The sequence below is a fragment of the Mobula birostris genome, chromosome 1, assembly GCF_030028105.1.
Source record: "Mobula birostris isolate sMobBir1 chromosome 1, sMobBir1.hap1, whole genome shotgun sequence".
In the NCBI taxonomy this organism is placed as follows: domain Eukaryota; kingdom Metazoa; phylum Chordata; class Chondrichthyes; order Myliobatiformes; family Myliobatidae; genus Mobula; species Mobula birostris.
The window spans coordinates 1,331,760-1,337,947 of NC_092370.1; the positions used below are offsets into that span (position 1 = coordinate 1,331,760).

Consider the following 6,188-nt stretch of genomic DNA (forward strand, 5'->3'; position numbering starts at 1 on the left):
TCCTTCGAGCCGGATTCGAACCAGCGACCTAAGGATGACTCCATTTCCTCTACAGTCCTTCGCTCTACCAACTGAGCTATCGAAGGAAAGGCGACACCAAGCTTCGCCACGTTGGCTCCTATAACAATGATTCTGCAGTTTTTTGTCCCAGTGTCTGTCGACCCATAGCAACAGCCTGCCAAATGTAATATCTAGTCCTTCCAGCACTAGGGGCCACAGGCGACCGGATGACGCATCATCACCGAGCTTATCACCATTCTCGGTGCGACTCCAACACAGCTCTTTGATCTTCTTCGCTTGTCAAAATCAAAGGCTACTCAGCTTTCTCATTTCGCCCAGTGTCCAGGGCAATTTCCTTTTCACCACAGAACTGATTGCTGACTGAATGGTCGCTTGCAGCTCATGCATTACTGAAAGACCAGCTGCCAGCTAGCTTTTCCACCTACGTGGTTTCAACGCAGCAGACCTCCGACATGTCCCTCTTTCCTGTGCCTGAGACACGTTCCTCTCCCTCTCTGTCAGACCTACCTTTTGTGCATTCCAACATTCAGAGCAATTTGATGAAACGAGTGCCTCGTAAATGCAAAATGTCAATGGAGAATGCGAGCCTCGATCTCGCTACCTCTCGCATGCTAAGCGAGCGCTCTACCATTTGAGCTAATTCCCCAGCACATCCGATTCATCTACTGTAATTTCGTCTGCGCCACAAGCACCATTGCATGCCTGCCGCTGCTCACCGTTGTATAATCATCAGCTCACACACAGACACACTCACTCAATCATCAACCAACCACTCAGACACACATACGGTCGCTCTCTGCCACTGTCACCTTTCATTTCCCCGAACGACAATTCATTCTGCCGCATGCAAAGAATTATCATTCTGTCTATTTTTACAACCGATTGTTATTGCAGTTGGAATTGATATCTCCACTTCAATGTAGCGACAAATATACGGCGTACAATCACTTCCTCACAGAGACACCGAAACATACCGTGTAATGCGTCGCTTCCGTGAACATGCATATTCATGTCATCTGAACTCTGGCCCTCAACACCCACATATCACCAACAACACCACAGTTAGCAACATTTCCGCATTCACCTTTCCTGGATCATTACGCTCCGACGGGAACTCATGTGTCAGAAGCAGAACATCTTCATGAACCAAGGAGATGGCCGCGTCATCCATTTCTTCTGGCAGATTGTAAAACTCCATCTACGACTCAACATTCTGGTGGAAATCTATACTGCACTCAAAGGAGCAATCTCGGATCCGCCATACCTGCCTATTTCGTTGCCGCATTCTTGACACTTTAGGAAAAGTACAGCCAAATGACAAATCAGCTGAACAGCTCAGTGACTGAATTCCATCATCACGGGACGATTTGCTTCTCTCCGGGTCGATGATAGGAGGTAAAACACACTGCAGATATAAGCACCCTGCAAACCTGCTGTTCCAAGAGCTCGCTTGCGCAGGACGATCCAATTTCATGCTCCTGTACACTTAATGCAGATCTGCCTCTTCTGTTTCACAGCTCCCACTTCAAACCTCTTGCAGAAATATGGAGATTTTTCTCCCGACTTCTGCCACATTAGTTGAGCCTCATTGCAACTCAGCGGATATATGGAAACGACATAAGGCCGTTAACAATGTCGTCAGCTGCCTTCGTTTTCAACGGTGCCCTCAAACGATGCGCCGGAATTCAGATTCTGGCATTCCTTCCTCGTGCAGTTTGGAATCGCTCAACCTAGACAGATTGCTAAATCTGTTCCAACGAAGAGGTCACCGATGTTTCATCTGGGCCTTTGTGTCGGTCTCTTCCTCTGTACTCTTGCTACGCCCGGCCTTTCCGGTGATGAATATCTGTTACCTGTCAAGTAGGAGGCCGTGCACAATTCTGATTTGATGGAGGCAGACGTGAGAGCACGGAGGAACATCTGGTGAAACTTCTGAAATGCCTGCTTCGCTGCAGCTGGTATGTGTGAACCGAAATCGCCGGAGGGGAATATCCTGAATCCTCGGCTTTGCCTGTTGCTCAGCGGCCGGAACCTGGGTCGATGCGCTCGGCAGAGATGGTACTCGGTGCTCGGTGTCGGAGGGCCGGTCGGAAGATCGCAGTTTTCCGATGGACTCAGAATAGGACTGTGGGCGGGTGCTTCCAGGACGCTGTGTCAGCAGGTTTGCGGCGCTGGAAGCTCATGGCAGGGGGAGTTTCTTCCTTCTACCGTCTGCGTGAGATGATGAGACCATTAGGTCTTTGAAACTTTTTTTTCGGTGCCCATGGTCTGCTCTTATCAAATTACGGTATTACTTTGCACTGTTGTAAATATTTGGTAGAATTATGTGTTTTTTGTCAATTTTAGTCATGGTCAATAGACAATGGGCAATAGGTAATAGGTGCCAAAGTAGAGCATTCCGCCCTTCGAGCCAGCACCACCATTCACTGTGATCATGGCTGATCATCCACAATCTGTATCCAGTTCCTGCCTTATCCCCATAACCTTTGATAGCGCTATCTTTAAGAGCTCTATCCATCTCTTTCTTGAAAGCATTCAGAGACTTGGCCTCCACAGCCTTCTGGGGCAGAGCATTCCGTGTATCCACCACTCTCTGGGTAAAAAATTTCTTCCTCAACTCCGTTCTAAATGGCCTACCCCTAATTCTTAAACTGTGGCCTTTGGTTCTCGACTCACCCATCAGCGGGAACATGCTTCCTGCCTGCAGTGTGTCCAATCCCTTAATAATCTTATATGTTTCAATCAGATGCCCTCTCATCCTTCTAAATACCAGTGTATACAAGCCCAGTCACTCTAATCTTTCAACATATGACTGTCCCGCCATCCCGGGAATTAACCTTGTGAACCTACGCTGCACTCCCTGAATAGCAAGAATGTCCTTCCTCAGATTTAGGGACCAAAACTGCACACAGTACTCCATGTGTGGTCTCACCAGCGCCCTGTACAGCTGCAGAAGGACCTCTTTGCTCCTATACTCAATTCCCCTTGTTATGAAGGCCAGCATGACATTAGTTTTCTTCACTGCCTGCTGTACTGGCATGCTTACTTTCAGTGACTGATGTTCAAATCTGTCTTGTGTTTCTGTGATATCATACCGGAGGAACATGCTATCATTTTTTAACGCATGTATTTTAAAATTACAGTAAATGAGGACTGATATCCTCATCATTAAATTATATCCAATCTAATATTTCTATCTTTGTGCTACTTTAGGACGAGTGAGAGTTGTCGTACTGTCAGAGCAGCAAGCGTGAGAACATAACACTCTGAAATGTGATCCAGTGTTCTGCGGGCCTTGCCTGTTATGTGATTAGATGCCTCTGTATTCTATCCCGTCACGAGTCGGAGGAATTCGGAGTGCAGTCTTGTGCCACCGAGAAGCTCTGCAGTAAGGAATTGATAATCCGCGTGGTAAAAGAAGTTCCGATCCTTCGAGCCGGATTCGAACCAGCGACCTAAGGATAACTCCATTTCCTCTACAGTCCTCCGCTCTACCAACTGAGCTATCGAAGGAAAAGCGACACCAAGCTTCGCCACGTTGGCTGCTACCGGCAATGATTATGCAGATTTTCATCCTGGTGTCTCTCGACCCAGAGCAACAGCCTGCCAATTGTAATATCTAGACCTTCCAGCACTAGGGGCCACAGGCGACCGGATGACGCACATACCGAGCTTATCACCATTCTCGGTGCGTCTCCAACACAGCTCTTTGATCTTCTTTGCTTGTCAAAATCAAAGGCTACTCAGCTTTCTCATTTCGCCCCGTGTCCAGGGCAAATTCCTTTTGACCACTGAACTGATTGCCGTCTGAATGGTCGCCTGCAGCTCATGCATTACTGAAATACCAGCTGCCAGCTAGCTTTTCCTCCCACCTGCCTTCAACGCAGCAGACCTCCGACATGTCCTTCTTTCCTTTGCCTGAGACACTTTCCTCTCCCTCACCGCCACCCCTACCTTTTGTGCATTCCAACATTCAGAGCAGTTTGATGAGACGAGTGCCTCTGAATACAAAATGTCAATGGCGTATGCGAGCATCGATCTCGCTACCTCTCACGTGCTTAGCGAGCACTCTACCATTTGAGCTAATTCCCCTGCACATCCAGTTACCTTCCTGTAATTTGCTCTGCGCCACAAGCACCATTGCATGCCTGCCACTGCTCACCGTTGCACAATCATCAGCTCACTCACAGACACACTCACTCAATCATCAGCCAACCACTCAGACACACATACGGTCGCTCTCTGCCCCTGTCACCTTTCAGGTCCCCGAACAACAATTCATTCTCCAGCATGCAAAGAATTATCCTTCTATTTTTACAACCGATTGTTATTGCAGTTGGAATTGATATCTCCACTTAAATGTAGTGACAAACATTCGGCGTACAATCACTTCCTCACAGAGACACCGAAATATAACGTGTAATGCATCGCTTCCGTGAACATGCATATTCACCTCTGCTGAAATCTGACCCGGGAACACACAGATATCACAAGCAACACGACAGTTAGCAACCTTTCCAATTCAGAGTTCCTGTACTATTACTCCCCGGCGGGACCTCATGTGTCAGAAGCAGAACTTCATCATGAACCAAGGAGTTGTCCGTGTCATCCATTTCTTCTGGCAGGTTGTAAAGCTCCATGTACGACTCAACATTCTGCTGGAATTCTACACTGCTATCAAAGAGAGCATACTCAGATCTGTCGTTCCTGTCTATTTCGTTGCCGCATTCTCCGACACTTTTGGAAAAGTACAGCCAAATGACAAATCCGCTGAAAAGCTCAATGACTGAATTCCATCATCAATGGACGATTTGCCTCTCTCCTGGACGATGATAGGAGGCACAACACACTGCAGACATACGCACATGGCAAACCAGCTCTTGCAAGAGCTCGCTTGTGCAGGGCGCTCCAATTTCATGTTCCTCCACACTTAATGCACATCTGCCTCTTCTGTTTGACAGTCCCCACTTCAAAGCTCTTGCAGAAATATGAAGAATTTTCTCCCGATTTGTGTCACCACACAGATGAGCCGATGTGCAGCTCAGCGGATGTATGGAAACGACATAAGGCTGATAGCGATGTCGTCAACTGCCTTCGCTTTCAACGGTGCCCTCCAGCGATCCGCCGAAATTCAGATCCTAGCATCCCTTGCTCGTGCAGTTTGGAATCGCTCAACCTAGACTGATTGCTAAATATCTTCCAACGAAGAGGTCACCGATGTTCCATCTGGGTCTTTGTGTCAGTCTCTTCCTCTGTACACTGATGCATATCTGTTATCCGTCAAGTAGGAGGCCGTGCCCAATTCTGATTTGATGGAGGCAGACATGAGAACACGGTGGATCATCTGGTGAAACTTCTGAAATGCCTTAATAAACAAAGACTGAGTGTCCTCATCATCTGATCTAATCTAATATTTCTACCTTTGTATTACTTTAGGACGAGTGAGTGCTATCGTACTGTCAGAGCAGCAAGCGTAAGCACATAGCGCTCTGAAATGTGACCCAGTGATCTGCTGGCCTTGTCTGTTATGTGATAAGATGCCTCTGTACTCTACCTCGTCACGAGTCGGAGCAATTCGGAGCGCAGTCTTGTGCCAGCGAGAAGCTCTGCAGTACGGAATTGATGATCGGCGTAGTAAAAGAAGTCCCGATTCGAACCAGCGACCTAAGGATCACTCCATTTCCTCTACAGTCCTCCGCTCTACCAACTGAGCTATCGAAGGAAAAGCGACACCGAGCTTCGCCACGTTGGCTCCTACCGACAATGATTATGCAGATTTTCATCCTGGTGTCTCTCGACCCACAACAACAGCCTGCCAATTGCAATATCTAGTCCTTCCAACACTAGGGTCCGCAGGCTACCGGAAAACGCACATCACCGAGCTTATCACCATTCTCGGTGCGACTCCAACACAGCTCTTTGATCTTCTTTGCTTCTTGAAATCAAAGGTTACTTCGCTTTCCCATTTCCGCCAGTGTCCAGGGCTATTTCCTTTCGACCACTTAACTGATTTCTGTCTGAATGGTCGCCTGCTGCTCATGCATCACTGAAACACCAGCTTCCAGCTGGCTGTTACTTATATCTGCTTTCAACGCAGCAGATTTCCCCCTTTCCTTTGACTGAGACACGTTCATGTCCCTCTCCGCCACACCTATCTTTTGTGCATT

The 6,188-nt window shown here is 47.8% G+C and overlaps 3 non-coding genes across 3 annotated transcripts; all 3 read right to left on the bottom strand.

The window, feature by feature from the left end:
- Positions 1–86, bottom strand: trnay-gua (transfer RNA tyrosine (anticodon GUA)). The gene is given in 2 exon segments: positions 1–36; positions 50–86. It is a non-coding gene; the product is annotated as a tRNA-Tyr (tRNA).
- A 508-nt stretch (positions 87–594) lies between these two features.
- On the bottom strand, positions 595–667 carry trnaa-agc (transfer RNA alanine (anticodon AGC)). Its single transcript has one exon. It is a non-coding gene; the product is annotated as a tRNA-Ala (tRNA).
- Positions 668–3,448: 2,781 nt separating this feature from the next.
- trnay-gua (transfer RNA tyrosine (anticodon GUA)) lies at positions 3,449–3,534 on the bottom strand. The gene is given in 2 exon segments: positions 3,449–3,484; positions 3,498–3,534. It is a non-coding gene; the product is annotated as a tRNA-Tyr (tRNA).
- Positions 3,535–6,188: the final 2,654 nt, after the last annotated feature.